Source organism: Diadema antillarum, unplaced genomic scaffold (genome assembly GCF_040938485.1).
Source record: "Diadema antillarum isolate AM-2024a unplaced genomic scaffold, OU_Dant_1.0 seq00000872_RagTag, whole genome shotgun sequence".
In the NCBI taxonomy this organism is placed as follows: domain Eukaryota; kingdom Metazoa; phylum Echinodermata; class Echinoidea; order Diadematoida; family Diadematidae; genus Diadema; species Diadema antillarum.
Window position 1 is genome coordinate 468,756 of NW_027271738.1, and position 24,514 is coordinate 493,269.

Here is a 24,514-nt window from a genome sequence, read left to right on the forward strand (position 1 = left end):
ACAATATTCATCGACACTGATATCCTGCAAACATAACCCGAAGCCTAATCCTATATCTCACATGAAACTAAACTTAAAACCCTACTAACACAACCCTAACCCTAATCCTAACCCTAATCCTAACCCTAACCCTAGCCCTAACCCTAACCCCAACCCTAACCCTAACAATAACCCCAACCCTACGTCCTTGGAGAAGATAAGACAGGGGAGCAATTGTGGCAAGGGCAATTTCGTAATTTAATTTTGCACTGCCTCTCAAAGGGATCACCTCCAAATTTACATGATATTAAAGGAAAAGGGAATTGCCTTGGGATATCTAGATTTTCGTATTTCCTCTTTATGTATATAAAACACACACACACACACACACACACACACACACACACACACACACACACACACACACACACAAACTAGAAATGCCCCTATGACGACTGTGTTGCAAACCGCCATATCGCATTATTCTCCATCTCTTTATCTTGCCTGCCTGTGTGAGACAACAGATTAACAAGTTTGGCAAAATAATTGCACACTGCTAATACATGTAGATCTACACTAAGTTTTGTGGCAACAGTATGAGCCATATTAAAATTTAAAATGAAATTTTGGGACTTGGCCCAAATCTTTCCTTACAGATCATTGTGCGATAAATAATGCCTATACAGTAATACCAAGTTTTGATAGTGTATGCACTAAGTCATTTCCAAGGCATATACTCATGGCCAGTGTAATGTCAGCCTTAGAAGTGTAATTATGGCATTTCAATCCGACCTTTAACCCTTGACCATTGACCTCATGACCCAAAACTTTCCGTAGAACAATAAGTTACGGTATTACATGTACACTACAATCGTAAAAAATACCTTTAGGTTTTCATTCAGAGCTATGGTGGAATTTTTTTTCCATCTTCTCTCGCTCTCGATATCAAAGACAATCAAACCAATTTATATGTCATCTCTGAATGATAACTGTACAACACATTTGAACGTAATTATAGATTTTGTATGGAAATGATGGGTTAAATTAACTATATTGAGATTATAAGTTTCTAAAAACATACATGACGTAGTGGTCATTGATCACGATAGTTTTTAATGCAATTATATATTTGCACGTATCCATGATTCATAGAAGATTTTTTTTTTCTCAAGTCAAACTATAAAAGATTGTCCAGTTCTCAGCTTTTGTTGCAATCCGATTTGCCAGTTATACTCGAAATGGGTTTGTCTATAATAGTAGGCCTACAGAATATTATGATGCGAGATTAGGATTTCATGTTATCTTCTGTTCATCCTGCTTATAGGGAGACATTCGATTAAACTATTATACTGTGTTTGCCATTATCAGTGTCTATTCTATGCAAAACTTCATCAACTTCTCTGGTCTCTCCTTCTTCTCCTTATGAATGACCAAAGACATCTTGAGTCGAGGTTATATCACCGATTAGTTGCCCCATCATACAGGAAGTAGGAATGGGCCATCCCCGAGGAGCTCGAAGCGTATGGCGATGTTTTTGTGCCACCTGAGCGGGGCGATCAGGACGTAGCGAGTCATGACAGGCGAGGGAAAGATGTTCGTCATCGGTGACCCTCCGTCCCAATTTCCACTAAATATTTTCGCCTGCAGTGAAATTCGATAAAAGAAACCAATCGGTTATACAATTTGTTTTTCTGTTTTGTTTTTGTTTTTGTTTTTTGTTTTTCTTACCGAGTCATAGCGGGAATGGCGTTGAGGATGACATTTATAACGGTATTAGTGTCAATGAATGAGATAGGCCTATAACAATGATGAAGATGTTGATGAACCGCTGGAAATCTGAAAAGAAGTATTAGGCTATAAAGGGCCTATTCTATATTGCATATAATATCATAAGTGTGATTGATATCTTTATTCTGAGGACACATGTAATACCTTATGTAGCCTAAAAATCCATACACTCTTATCAAAAAACAATTGGACCATACGTACCTGCAGCGGTTACGCGAGGAAAGCGATATTATTATTATTGTAGACAGGATGTAAATTTACTCAGTTTAATCATCATAAATATCATCATAAACAGGTGCTTTGCGGCAAAAATCAATAAGTCCACTTCTCGTTTTGTGCAAAAGCCCAAATGCACCGAGCGTGACATAAGTACTAGTAGCTCATCAGAGTACATGCCAAGCTATATATCTCAAATAAATTTGCGCAGGAATACATTTCAGGACCTTATTATGTAATGTGAACGTATATATGTTTACAGATAGGGGAAGAGAGAAAGAGGAAAATATAGCTTGGAGTTTATTTCCCCTGAGAGTGTTTTATGCAATAGTTACTGTTCTCGACAAGAACTGTTATAAAGGTGTTCCTTGGTCGGTGAAGCCATCACTACAAACTCACTTTAGTCGTGTCTCCGCACACGGGCTCCGCGACAGAGCTCCATTTACCGCCGCCCTCTACGCTGAAGAGAACCATAAAAGCCGTCACCCAATCCCGTGATGCACCGCGCCCTTGCGTCACCACACCTGTTACGCGATAAAGCGCGCGTAGATCAACCTGGATCCACTGCGCGTCGTCGCTAATGCGGGGCATCCACGCGTTGGGGTGGTTTAGCCGCGCTTCCTTCGCACAGGTGTCGTGAGTGGCACAGGACGAAGCCGCAATGAACTCATCTTGTATTCGATGACTTTCCATCCCGAGTTTATTGACGTCTATTCCGATTTCTACAGAAAATAATGACAGAAAAACAACAAGTCGCTACTTACAATTTCATTTATCCGATATCACTGATTGTTACATATTTTACAACTTATAGGTATGTGTTTGAAATATCAGCAAAAAAAAAGCCTCCTCCATTTTAATGGATTTGCTAGGAGAATCAAAAAGTTTCTTTTGTGTGTCATTCATGTATTATTTGTCTTGATTTTTTTTTCATTTTCTTTTCATTTGTTAATCTTTTTTTTCACTTAACACTGATGTTATTTCATATTGTGTAAAAGTGTCTCAAACTTGGAACACACACACGTATAAACAACAAAAGTCGGATCTAAGCAGACGAGGCATGCGAGCAACGTCAGAAAATGTTGTCAGTTTTTTATGACTTTTAACGGGAATACACTTGTTCAATACTCTTGCTTACCCGCAGTTGGTCCATTTCCAAGAAGCTCAAATCTTAGCGCGATATTTCTCATCCAAGTTTTAGGATTTATCCGCAATGAGCTCGCTGTTAAAGCGACAGCGAACGCATTTACAATGGGAGTCGATCGGTCATAATTTCCTGTGAATATCTAAGGCAAAGTGAGTATAAAAAACAAACAAAATACTAGTAATAGAATTACATTTTGCATAAAACTGCAACTGCTTACAGTAAAAAAAATGATAATAATGATAATAAATTTGATTTAAAGGGGTCGTACACTAGTTTTGGTTGAGACCTAATTTCAGGTTTCTAACATTTTTTGGTGAGATAATGAGAAACCTCTTATGAAATACGAAAGAGCACGTAATTCTATGGGGAATTCAACGTTTATTTGATGAAAATTGGTTTTGAAATGGCTGAGATATCCAAAAAAGAGCGATTCTGATAAAGTGTGGGACCCACACTTGATTACGATTGCTTTATTTTACTTTGTTTTTTGGATGTTTCAGCCATTCCAAACCCGATTTTCATCAAATAAACTTTGAATTCCTCTTACAATGGTATGCTCTGTACTATATCATAAGTGTTTTCTTGGTATCTCGCAAAAAAGTTAAAGCCCAATTCTCATCTCCACCAATACTGTACCATCCCTTTAAATTCTCACTTGCGCATTGCAATCCAGCTCAGATTCTTTGTATTTGGTTTCATTTTCACATCTGGTTTTGTTTTATTACAAACATGGCTGCAAGCAAAAGAATATAGACTATTGAAAAGAGTACAGGCACAACACTCATTGAAAGTGAAAGTGAGGAAATGGAAATCTATAAGATGACAATGATGTTGATTGATATTTATATAGCGCCTTCCACAAGATGCAAAGCCTTTCGGGTATATACAGCTCTGATGGATTTTTACAGTATTTGCAAGTTTGTTTGTAACTTTGTAGGGTGAAAAGCAGCTTTGATCATAGACACGACATAATAATTGTTATTTTTGCTTACTTTGTATCATTCAAAGGCATGTCCGGTTTCAATCATTACTTTGTTAATTCTGTCTTTAAAAAAAAAATGAAAATAAAGTTTGCATTTTGAGCTTTGAACTTGCAGTCTTTCATAGTCCGTATTATTGAGAATAATTGATAAAAGTAAAGCTTCTTCGTTCTATACCAATAGGGACTTCCATAGCCATAGCAAATTACATCATTGTGCAAAATCACACAGTCCAGACTATTGGACAACAATTCACGGAAGGGAGAAGTATATATGATCCATTTTGTTCGTTGTTATTTCAGTTGTGGCCTGCTCTTGCTTTGCTTTGGTTTTCACTGTTCTTGATTCTTGTGGAAGCAGTTCACCTTTTCATCGCCTTTGCAGTCCCCGACAAATGTCCACTCGTCGTTGTTGTTTCTGTATGACACGGTGAAGGAAGTCACCCATTGGTCAGCGTCCTCTCTCCCCTGAGTGATGATGCCTGCCACGCGGTGTTTGTGTCGAAGGTCAACGCCGATCCACTGATTATGGTCGTTGAACTCGGGAAGCCAAGCTCCCGGGTATTCCCCTTCCTGTGGATTAGCAGGGGATTTCCCAAGTTGCTGGGCAGCCTCCGAACTGCGCAGATTGAGTCGTGCACGTTCTGCACAATGTCTTTCACTTCTGCAGCTTGATGCGTGCAAATTGGTATCAGGAATGCGAAAATCCTCTACGCCCAGTGCGTTTGGTATTACTACGAATGAATACAGAAAAACACAGAATAATGTGCCATTGCAGCGAAAACCTACACAAAATTCATAATGGGTTGTAGAACTACAGCATTCGTACATTAACAATGGATGCAGGCAACTCCACAAGAGTCCTCTTATAGTAGGCTTACAGGTGGCATCACTGGATGCGAGGGCAAAGGGCATGTAAAGTATATCGCGAGGGAATTGTGACGGTTAAGCCTAGCTCACACCTTTGCGTTTCGAGCTTGCGTTCAGCTGCGTATTGCCCGAACGCAGTCTAGCGCAGCCCAACGCAGCACTACGCAATGAAACGAGCTAATACGAGGTTAATACGCAGACTAACGCAGAGGCTTTGCGTTCTAGCTCGCTAGTTTGAAATTTTTTCCAACATCCGCAACTGAACGCAAGATCAAAATTCATACGAGCTAAGACGAGGGACAACCAGCTAGTGCGAGCAAGGACGAGCAAGGGCGAGCGACAACGAGCTGCTTAACGCAGGCCAACGCAGCTTTACTTTGAACTGCGTTTCACTGCGTATGGTTACGATACCTGCTCGCTTCACCTCGACTTACCTCGCTTTCGTTCGCGTTACCTCGCTTTACCTAGCATCACCTCACGCTACTCCTAGTACTCTGCTCGCATATATTGCCCCAGTCACACAGTGCTTTACGATGGATTACGTCCGCCGCGGATAGATACGAATGAGTGGACGCAGGGGGACGCAGCGTGGACGCAGGCATCCGCAGGGACGTATGTAGACGTAACTGCCCGTAACTCATCCGTAAAGAAACGCAAAATGACGTCGCCGAACCTGCGAAATTTTGAAATGTTCAAAATTTCGCAGAGGGACGCCACGGACGCAAACTTACGCAAGTAACCGTAACCAAACGTAACTATCCGTAACTGAACGTAACTACCCGTGGCTTGGACGCAGACCATCCGCAAAAAAAAATTACCTCCCGTCCGTTTGCGTTCGCTTACGTCCACCGTAAGTATCCGAAATTAACCGCAAGTTAGCGTATCACAACAGTTTCGTCCGCTTACGGATATTTACGGACAGCTCCGGATGTTGCGGACAATTGCGTCCTTCGACGTTTTCCGTTTTCCATTCGCATGGGAACACAGAGACTCGTGGGAAGACACACAACTTTTGTTGCCAAGCTGCAGCGCCTTTACCTGATGCTACAACACAGTCGGAGCGGTGGAGAGGCAGAACTGCATGGTCAAATTATGAAATTTCTCCCACAATTTATGGTCATTTTAAGTGGCACCCAAATACCATGTATACTCATGACATCGGTTGACTCTTGGTGCTGAACTTTTTTTCTTGTACTCTTCGAATGTATATTTTTCGAAAAAAGCAATATTTTGGGTAGGGGGTGGGGTGACAGCATTTCATTAACTTTTCTGGCCGGGGAAGGTGTGGGACAGGGGCAACTATATAAAATGAGAACGAATTTAGTATTTCTCTATAGTCTTACCCATGCACTTTACGCTCCATCGAATATGTATTACATTTTTTTGATGATGATAATAATTATAATAATAATAATAATAATAATAATAATAATAATAATAATAATGATAATAATAAAGGACATTTATATTGCGCAGCTACTATAATAATATACTCTACTGCGCATTACAAAATGACATGCATATAAGAAATTCAAACAGAAATTACATTACTTCAAGAGATGACTTGATATTGTACTTGGGTGTGGGAGGGGTGTTTGAAGGTTTTGATGTCTTTTTTCTGTAAATTTAATAAGCATTGCTTTATCATAAATATCTCCTTAACATAACCCAGTAAGTCATGAATATCGCTGAACAACGACAGCGTAACCACAGTTTGTCTATTCCATGACTGCAAGTAACATTTTCTTACTCTAATGTTTAACTTTTCGATCTATATCGTATTTTATTTGTGGTATGGTGATGTTATATGTGACCCTGCACCACAAAACACACAAACAGTCGCCACACATGACATTTTAGTTGGGAGCATGTTCTGAAAGAGCAGACTTTAAGCTTTAAAATGATGCATTACTCAAATCAAATGGACTCTCGTAACCTATCTAAATATTGGAAAGAATGCGCACACTCAGAAAAAGTGTAAACTGAGAAAAGAACAGTGTCTATTCAAGCGCTTAATCTTTATCAAGCCGTGCTAGTTGCGCGATGAATGGGACAAAAAACAGGATGGAAACCACCGAAGTAACAACAATAAGGGGATTATCAGATTAAACTGAAATTAATAATAATAATAATGGTAATAATAATGATAATGATAATGATGATGATGACAATAATAATAATAATAATATAATAATGATACTGATAATATTAATAACAATAATAATAATAATGATAATGATAATAATAATAATAACAATAATGATAATAATAATAATAATAATAATAATAATAATAATAATGACAAGGCCTTATTTACCCAGGGTAGCCAAGTCAAGATCGGCTCGGTTGACCCATTTCACCTATTTTCAGTCCTCACACAAAATCAGTGTGTGCGACTTTTTGTTCGTTTTGTGATGCACGGTCACATACATTTTTTACCTTTATGACGTTTATTCATATTTGAGTTGCACAAACAAAATTCAAACTTCAAGTTCAAAATTTCACATATCTTTTATTATTGTAAAGTAAATTAAAGGATTACGATTTTTTCACAACTTGTACGTAATTCAATTTCAGTTTTCCCTAGTGTACAACGTAAGACAGTCCAAAATGTGATAACCTTGCTGTCATAATACACTGACTTAGCAGGGATCGTAAGAGAAAACCAAATTGTCCATAATTATTCATAACAATCTGTAACTATCCGTAACTATCCGAAAAAATGCGCAACTGTCCGCAAGAGTTCAGAACTATTATGTGCCAATTCGTAAGAAATTCCGCAAGTGGACGCAAGTATTCGCATCTGGTCGTATCTGTCCGTATCGCCCGCATTTCTTGCCCGCATGTTTTGTACACATTTCTGGTGACGGCAAAGGATCCGCGGGGGTCCGCGGAAAAAAATGACTTTTTTGGACGTAACGCCGGACGCAGAGCATTATGTGACCGGGGCTTAATAGCAAGGACCGTTGCGGATGTAACTCGCTTCATTGCGAATCTAGCTCGTCCGTCGCTCGCTCCCCCTCGTTCATCCTCGCCTTACCTCGTTCCTCCTCGATCCTGTTCGATGCTGCTCGCTTTAGCTCGCTATGACTGCGTATACATCTGTTCATACAAAATCTAGTTAGATTTAATTAGAATTCACTTAGTTGACTAAGAAACACAATATGCTTATCAAATCATGAAGCTTTTGGAATGATTGTGTGCTTTCAGCAACATCAGATTCAAACATATCAGTTTTTAAAAACACCTCAAACTGAGTTTCCCGCTGTTATTGTAGGTTTTGTGGAAAATCTTTTTTTTTCTCAGAATTGTATTACCACACAATGTATATTGCTGAAAAGTAATTTTTTTAACACAGTAATATGCTCTGTTTAGTCCTCAACAACTGCAGGTAATGAGCAAGGTTGTCATTCCTGTTATAGTGACCGTAGGCAAGCCATTTTGAAATAACCTGTATAGTGAAAATAATGTCCTGACCCAAAGCGACATTAAGGGTGACCCTATAAGGAAAAGTTGACTTCAGACCATGAAAACAACATTCAGAATCAATTTCATTGACCCAGAAAACCTATAATACAGATTTTGAAAATTATTGTGAAATGTTTACTTCTTTAAACAATGGAAGTGACTTTTGAATTTCAGATGGCGGCCATATTGGATTTGGCCAATATGGCCTCAGGGTGCCCTTCTTGGCGCCCATCAAAAATTGAAATACACTAGTATGCTTTTGGCAACTCGTGTACCAAATTTAGTGCTTTTTGAAGAATTTGAACCAAAAAGTCCTTGTGCCCTCCCCCCTCCACCCCCCCCCCCCCCGTAACTGTAAAATGTCAAAATTTTTATACCAGTGAAGCTCTCTACGAGCTTATACGCAGCAGGGCGAATTGATACGCAGCGGATCGAGCCGGAACGAGTAACAGTCGAGTGGATGAGCAGTGAAACGAGGAGAAGCGAGTTCATGCGAGCTGCTACGAGCTAGTGCGAGATGCCAGCGAGCAACGAACGAGTGGCGAACGAGGTACACGCGCAACGGGACGAGCAATCTTCGTACTGAATCGTACTGTTACGAGCAAAAGCGAGCTGGAGCGAGGTGAAAAGCAAACTAAGGCAACCGTAGGCAACCATTTTGTACAAAATATACGAGCTACAACGCAACAATGTGACTGCTACAAAATATTTTGCCGCGGAGTGCTGCGTTAGGCTGCTTTAAGGCTGCGTTCGACTGACGCAGCTATACGCAGCTAAAACCGCAAAGGTGTGAGCTGGGCTTTACGGAGAATTCTGTTTCCGCGATCATTCGACATCATCGTTTCTTCCTTCACAAAGTGTGTGAAAGGCCAGCATTTAGCACTAAAAGAACGTGACAAATACAGCTAATGCTTGGAAACGACTAGAATTTCACATTATGTGTTTCGACATTTGAAGCATCCCCCCCCCAAAAAAAAAAAAAGTTGGCAAAACAAGGGTACGACAACCCCCTCCGGATCCCCCCCCCCCCCTACTTACCTGGTATCGGTCCAGCTCCGAACAGCTCGAATCTGAGCGAGATGTGCCTGTGCCACGTGAGGGGCTCAACGCGAACGAACCGAGACACAAAGGAAGGATGGAACTGATTGATAGCCAGACTTTCACGGTCCTCATTACCGCGATACACCTGTGTATGCGAGTACAAAAGAGTCGAGTCCAACTGTCATCATCTGTAACTAGATTCATCAAAATCATCGTAAATATTATAGAAGGTCATGGTAAAATAAAAACTTGATGAGAAGTACAATTTACAATGAACTGTCCAATTACCTTATAAGATTTATTAGGGAGAGAAATAGGAACAAGTCTTACTGAGTGATGCATCGGCAGGAATACGAAGTATAAAGGGCATGTTCCATCATCAATGTTGTTAAACAATTAAGGCCACAACTTGGTCCTTGGCCTGTTGTCACTCGGATAATCTAATAAGATCGCATCTTTTATCTGGTTTCTGTGGCACAGGACATGTACACCCGATCCCGAGTTTCCAGTAGGGAGAGTGACAATAATTATTGACTGCAATCAAAATCGCATGGATGACAGTTTTATAGATGGCACTCTTACGGTTTAAGGCGATATCACGGCACTCACTCTTCGCTCCATGCTCCTCACCAGGCAAAAATTTTCATCAGAAAACGGAATTTAGTTATCTTGTAACGTAGGGAATGATGAGAACTTTTGTTTGTTTGTTTGTTTGTTTGTTTGGGGGAGGCATTACTTGTGAGTATAATCTCTCAACAAACAAACGTGACAGCATCTATAGTATTCATTGTATCGGAGGTCCAAAGGACAACTTTTTGGCAGAACCACAGAGAGCTTTATACAGATAGCGATGTCGGGCTTTCATTGTTACTCTGCCATTATTGCTGGTAAACTCGCTACACAAAGTGCCTTCAACTTATCGTACAGCAGCAACTGTTCAGAGAGCGTTGAAATTGTTGCCATAGAACTCTCCGGGGGGCCACTTGCCTGTGGTAAACCATCGTCATCTCGATTCCGTGTCCACGAGTAGCCATCGATGCTGTAGGAAATTAAAAAGGACGTAACCCAGCTCTCGGCACTATCTCTGCCTTGCGTCATTATAGCTTCCAGGCGAAAAGACTGCCGAAGATCGATCTTAAGAGAGAGAGAATGTTCAGGAAATAACATGGGTGCGGTCAGAGCAGACGTCTGCACTTTCATCATACCAAGTTTAAATCAAAGAGATGCAGGGGTGCTTGGTTTACATTCATCTTCTTTTCAGTGGCATCGATCAATGTCGATTGATGCGGTTATATCCACGGAAATTCAATTTTCAGCAAAGTAGCAATGTCATTACACAAACCGTTGAAAAGTGAGGGTCATATCGAGGTCATTTCATCGAAAAGCATCAATCTAAACTTTTTGCATTGGTCCATAAACTTGGCAAAGTTTGGACTGGGTCAGATTTTCTAATTCTTATAAGAGTTAAGAAAAGATGTGAAGAGATTACAAGCTTCTTCTTTCTTGTGCAGCAAACGTAAAGGATTTCTCTTTGCTGCCTTAAACCATGATATTGATAAAATGGTTTATGCCTACATCTTCCACTGTATTGTATACAACATCTTAAAGGGACTGTACAGTACTGGTTGAGGTGGGGATTCATGTTTTGAACATTTAATTCCTAAGTGAGATAATGAGAAACCTCTTATGAAATATGAAAGAGCATGTAATTCTAAGAAGGATTCAACGCTTATTTGATAAAATTGGTTTTCAAATGGCTGAGATATCCAAAAAAGTGATAATGATAAAAGGCGACAGGCCACGCCTTTTATAAGGATCTCTTTGTTTCACCTTTTTTTTTTTTTTTTGTTGTTGGATATCTCAGCCATTTCAAGACGGATTTTCATCAAATAAACGTTTGATACCCCTTAGAATTACATGCTCTTTGACATCTCATAGAGTGGTTTCTGAATATCTCGCAAAACGTTAAAAGCTAAATCCTCACCTCGACCAGAACTGTACACACCCCTTTAATCCGTTGTCTCAAGCAAATGAAAATCACCATGGATTGAAAAAACAAAAATATCAGTTATTTTACAGTTTCCCGGGCGGGCAAGGGTTTGTTATAGTTCCTCTGTATACCTGAATCCACTGCTGGTTATCCATGGTCCTCGGTGACCATGCGTGGTTGATCATGAAGAGCCGTCCCGCGTTCGCGCACTGAAATGAGTTCCAGCACGACGAGGCAGTCAGCTGGGCATCGGCAACACTCCGATCGGACAGCCCCAGAGGCCGCGTCGAAAGCACGCCTTAAACGGAGACAGTTGAAAGGGGGTAATGAAATCAAACGGAATTTACAGCCGAAATTGGCTTCAGTGTATCCGAAGCAGTAGTAGCAGCAGCAGTGATAGGAGAAGTACATTTTGTAGTAAGTAGTAGTAGTAGTAGTAGTAGGAGGAGGAGGAGGAGGAGGAGGAGTATAGGTTTTCCCATCCATTTTCGCACTTTTGTCATTCAATTTCAAAGATTCATTATTCAATTTCGTCCCGAGAAGCAGGTGGAACGCAAATCCTAACTTCACTTTCGTCAATTGTCATTGTAATTCGTTTTTCGTCAAACATTTTCGAAGACATAGCATTCAAAATCGTCAGTTGTCATTCAAATTCGTCCCTCCCGCTGACGGATCGCAGAATGTGAAGATCAAATTCGTGTTTGTTCACACAATTTCATGAATTTTTCATTCAAATTAGTCAGATGTTGTCGATTTTTTTATTTTGATGGTGAACCAACTTTAAGCCGACATATTCTTAGTTTCTCTCGTAACACATTATTCCCTAAACATTTGCTTTAACAATACACAAAAAACAAGACAACCAACGAAAATGATTGAAGGATAAACGACAGTCAAAAGTCATACCCCAGGACAGTATGTCAGTGTCACATTTTGAACTTTAACTCGTAATGTTCAGGTTTTCGCATCATAGGCCTAATGCATGAAGCAAAGTTTAAATGTTATACCCTGGAAAGCAGCAAACATAATTATGTTATCCATTCTTTGACATTAAACAGGCGACAATTCTACACTTAAATTCTATCTTTAATCATGTTTGCCTAGAAATTGTTTGTCAGTGTTTTCGTTTACGAGACGGTATACGTACACAAGGTACATGTATGTTTGTTTCAGTGTGTACTCGGATTGCTTGTGTGTGTCTGTATATGTGGTTCTGTGTGTGTGTGGGGGGGGGGGGACTTAGGTGTATGTTAACTCCTGAATGTAAAATGTGAACGGTTACAGGAAAAAAAAATACATGAATGACTGGAAAATCCCACCGGGTAGAGATATGAGACGAATATGAATGAAAAATTAACGAAAATGATTGACAAAAGACGAAATCGATCCTGCTGTTTTGAATGCTGCGAGAGAGACTGATGAATTTGAACTGTAAATGACGAAAATGTATGCCAAATGACTAAATTGATAGTAGTAGTAGTACAATGTAGTAGTAATAGTAGTAGTATTTGTAGTAGTGGTAGAAGTAGTGGTAGCAGGGTCGGCCGCGGGGCGACCCACTTTTTTTGCACCATACAAAGGAACACATTAGATGTCACCATTTTGCCCCCCCCCCCCCCCCCCCTCACTTTCTTTTTTGTACCCCGGAAGTGCGGAAGTGGCACTAGAAAGAAATAGTGTAGATAGAAACCTTGAAGTGTGAGCGCGGTAAGGCTTTGTTTTTGCGCTGAAGACCTTTCTTTTTTTTTCTTTTTGCTTGTCAGCTGAAGACCCGAAACCCGGAAGTGGAATGAGAAAGGTGAGCTGAAGAGCTTTTTATTTATTTGTTTATTTGTTTATTTTTTGCTTGTCAGCTGAAGAACCCCGGAAATTGCACCAGAACTTGCGCTGAAGGCCTTTTTTTTTTTTTTTTGCTTGTTAGCTCATGAAACCCGGAAGTGGCCCCCACTTTTGAAAACGTGTCGCCGGCGGTGAGTAGTAGCAGTAGAAGTAGTAGTAGTAGCAGTAGTAGGTAGTAGTAGGGGTAGTAGTAGGAGGAGCAGCAGCAGAGTGGTAGTAGTAATACTAGTAGTGGTAGCAGCAGCGGCTTAGTCGTATAGTAGTAGTAGTAGTAGGAGGAGAATTAAGGAGGGGGAGAAGGAACAGGAGTTTTTTTATCCAAATCAAGTGATAAGTGTATCGGAGCTATCATAAGTGTGGCAAAGATAATAGAGATTATCATAATTCAGTTACTGTTACTACTATTAATAAAACAGCAATGATCCGAAACCACACACACACACACACACACACACACACACACACACAAACAAAATCTATTATAGCACCTGTATGAAAAACAAGGAGGAATGGTGTTGAAAGACAACATCCTTCAAGAATTGGAGCAAAAATTAGAGCTCATACATTTGTCACTTTGTTTGATTGAAAGATATGGAGAATGGATTAGGTATGAATATATTTTTGGAGTCTTGACTGAAGTGAGTCAAGAATAACTTACGATAAGTGACAAAAAGATGTAGCATATCGAGTTTGAATGCTTAACACATAGACATTTAAAATTTTGTCCATGATTTTCCACCAACTACAAATAAGTTAACAGGGAGTCAGACTGAAAAATAAAAACATTAAAAAAAAAAAAAATCACCGTTTCCAAAACTGACACCAAGCAACTCCAACCGCAAAGCGATTCGACCAACCCAAGACTTCGGTAAGACACGGACATATCGAGCTGTGATTGGTGGACGAAATGTGTTGGTCACACGTGTGTTCCTGTCGTCATTTCCAATGAATTCCTGCGAAGGTCACGTGGGATGCAAAGGAAACTCAAAATCTTTTGTTGTTGTTGTTGTTTTTCAACTCTTCCTTTCTCTCTCTCTTTCCTCCTCCTTTCTCTCTCATTGTATTTTCTGTATCTATCTCTCCATCCATCCATCTATCTATCTATCTATCTCTCCATCCATCTATCTATCTATCCATCTATCTGTCTATCTATCTATCTCTCCATCTATCTATCTATCTATCTCTCCATCCATCTATCTATCTATCTATCCATCTATCTATCTATTCATCTATCTGCCAGTCTGTTGTTTTCTTGCTTTCTGTTGTGTCTATTTCTTGTCTTATTTTTCAGTGTCTTTGCTCCAACGCATACAGAATAACGTACATGTATTTTTATGTGTCATTGCTAACTCATAAATCATTCTGTCAGACGTCGAGCGATCGTTGAGAATTTTACGTTTAGTTATAAATGTCATCCTTGCAACATTATCTGAACTACGGCAACCCTGTATGGTAGTCATTTATCGCATCTCGAACAATAATTCAGTTATCAACCTTCACGATTAATGCAGACTTTGCCCTTACTGACACAGCACGTAGGATATAAAATGTACGCAGAATAAACATATAGTTCTTTGAAGGTAGAAACGAAATAAGAATTTAACTAGAAATGTCGCGGCGACTGGTATGCCTCCACCATAATGCATAATTCTCAGGAGGTCTATAGTACATGCGGACAATGTGTGATTACATTTTCACAAAATTGACAAAATATTAAAATGACATGTTTGTCACAAATGTGTTGAATGTTCACCTTAGCTTGACCTATATGGTTTAATTGGATGAATAGGAGAGCATGTATTTGGGGATTTAAGGACTTTAACTTGACTTTGACCTTTTCATAAGTTTATGCATTGAGTAATTTTCAATGTATAGAGAAAAAGTGCAATTTCTGTATTGAATAGTAAATTGCTACCATTTTCATCTGGCCTTTGATCCTAAAATTCATAAGAGGATCACTGTCATTCATAACATGCATAAATATGTACTGAGTTTTAAGATAACTTGAGCCAATCTCGAGATATGGAAGAAGAAGAAAGTTCAGCACTTTCACTTGATCTTTGACCTTTTGACCTTTGAACTTCCCAGAGAATGTCTATTGGGTTATACATGCATACACCAAGTTTAAAAAAAATCCTGGTGACATTGCATAAATGTGAGGGCAATAGTAAAATGTTGAAGTGTTGCCCTTGAACTTTGACCCCTGACCTTTGACCCCATGAACCCCAAACTCGCTAGATAATCACTGCCAGTCAGTACATGCATATATACTATGTTCCATGAAGATACCTTGAACAATTTCCAAGATACGGAGAAAAAAGTGAAATTTTAACATTTTACTTGACCTTTTGACCTTTGACCTTTGACCTTTGACCTCATGACCCAAACTTTCACCAGAGAATTTCAATTGGGTAATAAATGTATACAGCAAGTTTCAAGAAAATATCTTCTGCCATTGCATAGAAATGGGGGAAATAGTGAAATTTTAAGCATTTTGACCTTGACTTTGTGACCTTTGACCTTACGCATGTGCACCCAAAAGTTGATAGGCACAACTTCACCCCCTAATATACATATATGACAAGTTTCATTAGGATACCTCAAAAGGTTTTTTTAGTTACGCTGTCCATAAAATTCATTACGGACGGACGGAAGGACGGACAACCCGAACACATAATGCCTCCGGCACCACTTCGTGGCGGAGGCATAAAAAGTAACTAGTACAGAGTATGTAAAGTGCATGGGTTACAAAAGTAAATCGATGAAGTGTGATAGCGCCTGAGACTCAGTGTATAGAAGGCCTACACCGAACGTTTAACCGGAGAACAAGATTCTCAATCATGATGCAATTTTAATTGTGTTTTCTTAGCGGCAACGTTATTGTAATCCAGCTAAACTAAAACATTGGTGGCACGGACTTACAAAAAAAAAAAATAAATAAATGGCAGCCATTCAATGTGAGTCAAAGGCCGTTTTAAAGCAATGTCTAATAAAGATGGCAGAAGCACCCTGTGTGGGGTCATCCCACTAGCTCGACACCCACGAGCCATACAGTCCACGAGCAGCCATTGAAAAAAGAAAAAGGTCTATTGAATCATACACCTATGAATCATACAGCCTACGAGCTAGACAGCAAGTAAAACGAGCTACGTTGTAGACACTGAGTATAACAAACCCACGAGCTAGACACTAGGCTTACGCAAATAAAGCCCACGAGTTCGGCACCACGCAAATAAGCCCAACAAGATCAACACTAGCCAATAAAAGTTCACGAGCTTCACACTACGTAAATTATGCCAACGATGTATATGTTGGTCGTTGGATAAATTTCAAAATGTGGGCCTTATTTGCCGAGTGTCTAGCTCGTGGACCGTATAGCTCATGGGCCTGGTTATACTCTACTTTATGTCGAGCTCATGAGCTGTATGACTCGTGAGCTGTATGGCTTGTGGACTGTGTGACTCGTGGGTTGTACGACTCGTTGGCAGTAGGGCTTGTGTTCTGTATGACTCGTGGACTGTATGATTCGTGGGTGTCTGGTGTTGACGTGCACCCCCCCCCCCCCCCCCCCCCCGTGTGTCTACCTACTTCTGGATCACTGCAGCACTGGTTTCTCACAGTCTCGAAGTCGACTCCGTTGATGCCGTGGGTTACGATGAAGGACGCCACCCAGTGGTCGGCTTCCTGCATACCTTGGGTTACGACGCCAGTGATGAAAGAAGGTCGAGCTAGGCTAACCTATATACAAGGGAGGAGGCATTTTAAGCTTCAAATCTGGGCACGTAACTGTAAAGAAACGTGTGACTCAGCCTTGTTGCTTTAGTCTGTGACTCATACGAAAGTCGGAAACAATTTTGTTGTTTTTGTTATCTTTGTACTGACCAGTTTTAAGTGTTGTATTCATATCTGTGTGGTGATAACGAAACAGGCACCAACAATTCTGACCAAGTTGACATTCCCTGGCGAAAAATGTGTTTGCCTTAGAGATATCATAAATCTGAATATAGAAATTTTCTCTTCTCTTTCTCTTTCCCTCTCTATCTATTCATCTATCTATCTTTTTCTCTCCCTCTTCAGCTCGCTAATCTAATCCTACAATGAACTCACGCAGGAGCGAACCTCATATATAAATGAGAGCGAGAGAGTCACCTGAACCCACTGGTTAGTGGTATCTTCAGCCGGCATCCAAGCCCCTCCAAAGCTGTTCCAAGCAACTTGGTTCAGCCTAGCCCTGTCTGCGCAGTACCGGTTGTCAAGGCAACTCGATGCCGATAAGCTCTCTACTCCAACCAGACGGTTCTCGACTCCCATTTGCATGGATTCGAACATGAACTCTGTCGCAATCGAGACAACCAATCAAAAGAAATAGCCAAAATGATGATGATGATAATAATGCGACCAGTGTTAGGACATGACAAGGGAAACTTGTATCACAAAACATCTTGGGGTGCTGTGGCATAGTGGATAAGACTCCAAACTCCCAATCGGAGGACCGGAGTTCGATTCCCGCCCAGTGCTTACGTCCTTGGACAAGATGTTTTTACCCACCATGTCCCTCTCGACCCAGATGTATAACTGGGTACCTGGCAACGCTAGGACAATAGCAATGGCAGCCTCCCTCTGGTAGAGCAGTGGCAAAACTGAAGATGCTACTCTGGATAAATAAAACACTATCATTACTATCATCATCATCATCATCATTATCACTATAGTTGGAGGAGACGGTAGTTTTGCGAGTGATGAGAAAGTGGTAGTACATTGTAAATACATGTATCACGTTTCCGTTAATGAAAATGAGGGAAAAGTATTGTTGATCCCTTTTCTATGAGTGCAAAATAAATAGTCTCCATCCTTATTTGTCTCGATACAGAAATTACAGCCTTACAAAATCTTATTACACCGTAAAAGTCATAGTTATGATTTTAGCGTTTGAGCACAAGTTAGTGTGTATTTGAAGAATTGGTTATCATGAATACCAATCATTTCTTGAAAATATATCACAATATTATCTGTGTTTTCTGTGTTAAAACATGACGTACACCTAACCAAAGAGTAGTAATAGCCCATTTTTATGTGACAAAAGTATCTCATTTTTATTTGTTCCTCCTGGAGCAGAAATAACGAAATCGCAGAATCATTATTCGAATTCAATTGACCACATTATTACCTTTCTGATTCTACATCATGTATTACATGGGAGGAGTTGTTGGGAGGACATGAAACAGAAAGAGGTGGCGTGAGATAGGGGCTCATATCATGGGTGTATATGCAAGGGGGGGGGGTCGGGAGGGTCGTACGACCCCCCAAATTTTCAAAAGGTCCACTTTTTGTAAAAGACATTTTTGTTTTTCGAGAGCTTATTACCCTATATACAACAGGAAAAAAAAGTGACCAAGTGGTGTTCCAGCAAATTGGCAAAAACCTCGTAAATTTCGTAACTTAGTTTTAATATGCCATAAAAGTTTACCTTGTTTCTAAACCGCACTGCCATGCCGAAAAAGTCACTTTTGTATGCACCAAATGGCCCCATTTTAAGATATAAGATTCAAAAACTCCCTACCGTGGGAGGGGGGACACTCCCTCCCACACCCTCCCCCGCACGGTCGCTCCGCTCCCTCGCAAAGGTAAAGGTCCAAAAATTTTGATTACGACCCCCCCCCCCCGAAAAAATCCTGGATACGCCCCTGCTTAGTTAGTCATAACTCCTTACACATGAACAATCTACAAGCATCGAAACCACAATGTGTAATAATTTTGCTGATCTGAATAACATAACACAATATTATGTCCCATCGCTAGCTGTTTGCTGTTGTTCTTGCTGGTCTTACCTGCCACGGGGCCCGTTCCAAGGACTTCAAATCTCATGGCTATGTGTCTGTGCCAGCTCTTAGGTTCCAGCCGAATAGAACTCGCTCTCAGGGGATGCTCCAGGTAATTCACAATCGGCGTGTTTCGGTCCTTGTTACCGACAAAGACCTGCATTACGGCGTCAGAGGTGAATTCAAAGATTTTCAGAATCTGAACTTTCATCAAATCTGCATCATCCCCATAGTTCAAACTTTACTCTCTTTTTTTTCAAGAACAAAATTGGATTACGCAACTGTCGGGTAAGTTACATGCTTGTATTTTTGACACATATCCAAAAATGTGTTAAGGCAGTTGATTACATTCGTAATTACTGTTTACCGCAATTCAGTGCAACTCGGAAGCGCAAACTCTATATCCATGAACGGTTTTTTTTCCCGATATTGTGTGTGGATGTGAAATTTTGTGTGATTTGTTTGCCTGTGTATGTTTTAAAGATCTATGATGAAGTATGATGCAGAGGTAGAAATCCTTTTTACATAGGGATACTCATCACATTGTTTCTTTTAAAGAGGGAATCATTAGTAGACAAAATCTCTCCTTAACTGTGCGATCGTTAGACAAAAGTTAGCATTGACAAATCAAATCAATTTTGTTATTAATTTGTTTTTATTTCATTTATCATCAGCACAAAATCATCACAACGTCCAGGCGGTGCGGGATGACACAAGCGTTAGTCCTTGGTGTCTGTTTAATCTATTTCATCTGAAAAGTTAAACGTCTTTCCAGTGTCCTTGCAGTTCAACCAATTTTTGACATCATAAAATTTCATAAAACGTTTTCTCCCGATATTGAATTGATAGATTATCAAACAGGCCGTCACATTTAAAACAAATAATAACGGTATGGTCCTTCTTGCTCGAGAGCTTTTCGTTCACCGATGGCTGTAAGTCGGCCGTTGAAGACCACGAGGACACTCTAACTATGGACCTATACAAACAACAATCCCCCTATCGAGAGCAGAGGTATAAATCATGCTGTTGTGAAACCTCTATAATTCTTTATGAATTGCTTACAGAGAAAACCCAAGTGTAACCACTCAACACTTTGGAAGATAATGACTCTGCGACAAATATCCCAACATGACATTGATAATCTATGTACGGTCACCTGAATATAGAATAGCTGATATTACACAAAGGACTTAGCACATAATCATATCTATTCGTATATAGAGTCTAGAGTAGGTAGATTTTTTTTTTGCGACTAAACCAATGACTTAGTTGCAGGGTCGACTTACGGGAGGTTGACTGTATATCAATAATTCATCGAGCGGTTTATATGTCATTAAGCACCTCACATGTATGACCTTTGTTGTGTTTGATTTGATTTGATTTGATTTGATTTGATTTATTCTCTTTATGCCATTCTTCTTAAAAATACATCAATTTGCTGCAATTTCATTAACGTTGTACAAAATAACGGTAATATGAATATTTTCAGCAATTATCATCATTTTCGTCAATTATGCAATACATTTTTTACAATTTAAGATAACATGAGTTACGTCTTAATTTGCATACAGAACGATTGCCAAGAATAAGCTCAAAGCTTGACTGTTTGGCAGCCGATATATGAAGAACATTATACAATGAAGAAAAACAAGGGGGTCAAACATGATGCTCGTGGATTAAGGGTTAATAATAATTGTTTTGTATTGGATAGTATACATCTTCGCGCCTCGCGTGTCATTATCCTTTGGAAGAACGCGGCTGTTACTACAGATGGCGACACCACCCTTGGATTCAGGCAACTGGCTGAAATATAACAAATGGCATCTGAATTGGACGCCCCGTCCGAATGGGGAAGAAGTGCCGAGATTCTCATTAGACATGTTAGATGAGCAACAAGTTTTCCAAACGGAAGGCGCACTTTCGATGCTTTGCTCTTGGAACTTCTAATTGGGGAAAATCCCTTTTCTTCCGATGAGTGTGCATCGGCACCTCTCCTCATTGTTTGTCAGTACATGTGATTGTTTGGACGTCGCTCAATTAAAATAGGCGGAAGACTTGTTCTCGAACGCATAAACATTGCGGATTAATTGCAGCGGAAGTGACGCCCATCTCACCTTGGGCTCACCTGTGCAGGAATCCAAGACGCTGTCCCACTGGTTGTTGCTTACACTGTGCGATAGTGTGAAGCTCGTCACCCATTGGTCCAAATTCGACTGACCCTGTGTTATGACACCGCTGATCGAATACACTGCACCAAGGTCCGCTGTGTCCGATAAAGGAAAGAAGGAAACAGCGTCGCGGCATCAGCGTACATTGAATGATATGTAAGATTATATGTTTATGATTATTTCCGACATTTCGATAGCACATGCCAACTCTACCAACCCCATGAACAATAAGATATGTATTTTTTTATTATACTTATGAATGTTCAACTTGTGTGTATATATGATTCATTTTGATCAAAAACAATGGCTAAAGAATACGAAATACATTTGGTGATCACATGTTTAATCTTTTTAATGTAGGCCTATATAGTAATTTGTGGGACTCACAATTTACTAGAGTCGCTTTTTTTTTTTTGGGGGGGGGGGGTCCTTCCTTCCATCTCCATTCCAAAATTATTTATCACTCATAATATTATGCTTCACTTTTCTAATTCTCCATATGTGCTGGGACTGTGTATTTAGAGGTAGACGTAACGGATTGTGTAGATAAAGAATAAACCCTTCCCTTTGCTAAAGATCAAATTGACAACTCAAATCTACAACATGATCTGGGCGAGAATTAAAGGTCTGCATGTGCGTTTTAACAAGATAAGTCTCCATCACAAGAAGCCGAAATACGATTTATCGTGAGACCGGTTGCACTAGCTTATAGTGTTGAAGACTTTTGTTTGAGGTTTGTAAGCCGACATAATGAGCAAAGTGCTAGACAGTCATTTCTTTCAAAATGATGAGTATAGACGCTGTGATACTTCAGTATACGATCACTACTAGGGTTTAGCTTTCATCAGCGGAGACACGCCCTTCCAGTTATTCATCCGTCGTGTTTCCCCATTAACATTTAGACTATGTTGGAAACCAAATACTCTTACACACGCACGCACACACACACACACACACACACACGCACACACACAAACCACACACACACACACACACACACACACACACACACACACCCAACATCCCCACTTCCCTTACACAGGGTGATATTCTTTATTCCGAAAGCTCTTTAATCCGAAAATTGAATAAGGTTAGTTATTTCGGAGGTTCGTTATTCCGACACGCACAAATTCCCTATATAGATATCGTTTATCCAAAAATTAATAAGGGTTCGTTATTCCGAAGGTTCGTTAATCTGGAAATAAAATAAAGTTTGGTATGCCGAAGGTTTGTTAGTCCAAAGATGAAGGTTCGTAATCCGGAAATAAAAAGAAGCTGCATGCGTACTAACGAACCTTCGAATTTCGTTCCCGGATTAACAAACCTTCGGAATATCAAACTTTGTGTGTGTGTGTGTGTGTGTGTGTGTGTGTGTGTGTGTGTGTGTGTGTGTTTTGTTTTCATTTACAGACCAACGAACATTCGGAATAATGAACCTCATTGCATTTACGGATTAGCGAACTGTAACTCTTAAAGTTATACGGGCGCACAAACACAAACCTCTGATCCACTGACTGTAGTCATTTTTGGCTGCTAACCAGCTGGATTCGGGGACGTTGAGCCGGGCGTGGCTGGCGCAGAAATAGCGAGAATAACACGACGACGACGTAACGGAGGTATCGGGAATCTGTCCGTCCATCATGCCGAGAGGCCGAGCGGGATCGAGACGATCTATTCGGCAAAGAACAGAACAAAGGGTGTCGGGAAGAAGAATATAGTTATTTACAGCGCTTGCAGTGGATCTGATAATGGGCGGATAAAACAGCGCCTAAAATGATGTTGTGCCCCCCCCCAAGTTTTCGTACATTACATACTCACTTTGATTTTATCAGGGTTTCATTATCACGATGTTTCACTGATATTGTGTATCCCGTTTATTTCACAATGTTTTGTTTACATTATTCTTTGTTACAAAAAAACCCCGAAGTGTATATTATTTTGTTTTGTCGAACGATAAAAATAAAATCAAATTGAATTATATTACGTAATGAAGTAACGACTTAATCAATATTGTTTGAGGTCTTTTTTTCTTTTTTCTTTTTTCTTGCTTTACTACGTCTTTCTTTCCTGGTTATATTCGTGTCATACAGTATGTATTAATATTATGTGTATGTATGTATGTATATATATATATATATATATAGTGAAAACTTTGAGCAAAGAAAATGGGTTTTCATCATTTTCTTTGCTCAAAGTTTTCACTATTTATCATTTTTGTTTCTCCTCAGTTTTCCGTCTCTTTGTTTCATATATATAAATATATATATATATATATATATATATATATATACATGTACATACAAACATACATACATACATAACATTTGATATTTGGCAGTGTTTGCGGAAACTGATGCTCTGTTTTACCATTTGGCCCACTCCCTTTTTTTTTCATTATGTTTTCAAAACCTTCTTCAGAGAGCTCTCGTGCGAGGGAAGAAAAGATTACGCTTTTTGACGTCATCACGAATGCTATGAAAAAAAAACACCCCATACAAACAAACAAACAAACAAACACAAAAACAAAAACAGACACTGCTTATCGTCCTATAAAAGGCACTCGGAGTGATAAAGTTCTCATACGCAAGATAGTCAAAGTCAAATAGTCAAAGTGTCTCCATGTCAGAGTATGTTCTGCGCTTATAATAGTGATTAGCATACACACACGCACATATCATAGATACACACATATACATACACATACATACATAATTGTGTATTCGAGTGGATGACAATTTTAGGCTTCAGAGATGGAGATATGATATCTATATATATATATATATATATATATATATATATATATATAATTATATGTTTAATGAAAGCAAACAAATGGAAAACTGACCACAAACAAATTATTTTTTTAATTAGTAACAACTTTGAGCAAAGAAAATAGGATTCCATTGGGAAGAGAGAGAGAGAGAGAGAGCCATCTCTGATACCTTAAATCTTTATCCACTTAAATTAGCATTTCTCATACCTGCGATGGGCCCTTTAGCATAAAACTCAAACCGCAAGGCGACGTGTCCATGCCAGGTTCGAGGTTCGGTCTCACGAAGCGTGCAACAAACAGCGGGTCGAATTCATTGGCCACCGGTATTTCGTTGTCGAAATTCCCTGTAAATGTCTGGATGACATGCAGAACGTGAGTGCTAAGTCTAACTGCTGATCATATGAATTGGCAGACTAAATTCTGTTGATATTGCCACC

The 24,514-nt window shown here is 39.7% G+C and overlaps 1 pseudogene; it reads right to left on the reverse strand.

Moving 5' to 3' along the window:
• Positions 1 to 1,375: 1,375 nt before the first annotated feature.
• LOC139740689 (uncharacterized) lies at positions 1,376 to 24,431 on the reverse strand (annotated as a pseudogene).
• Positions 24,432 to 24,514: the final 83 nt, after the last annotated feature.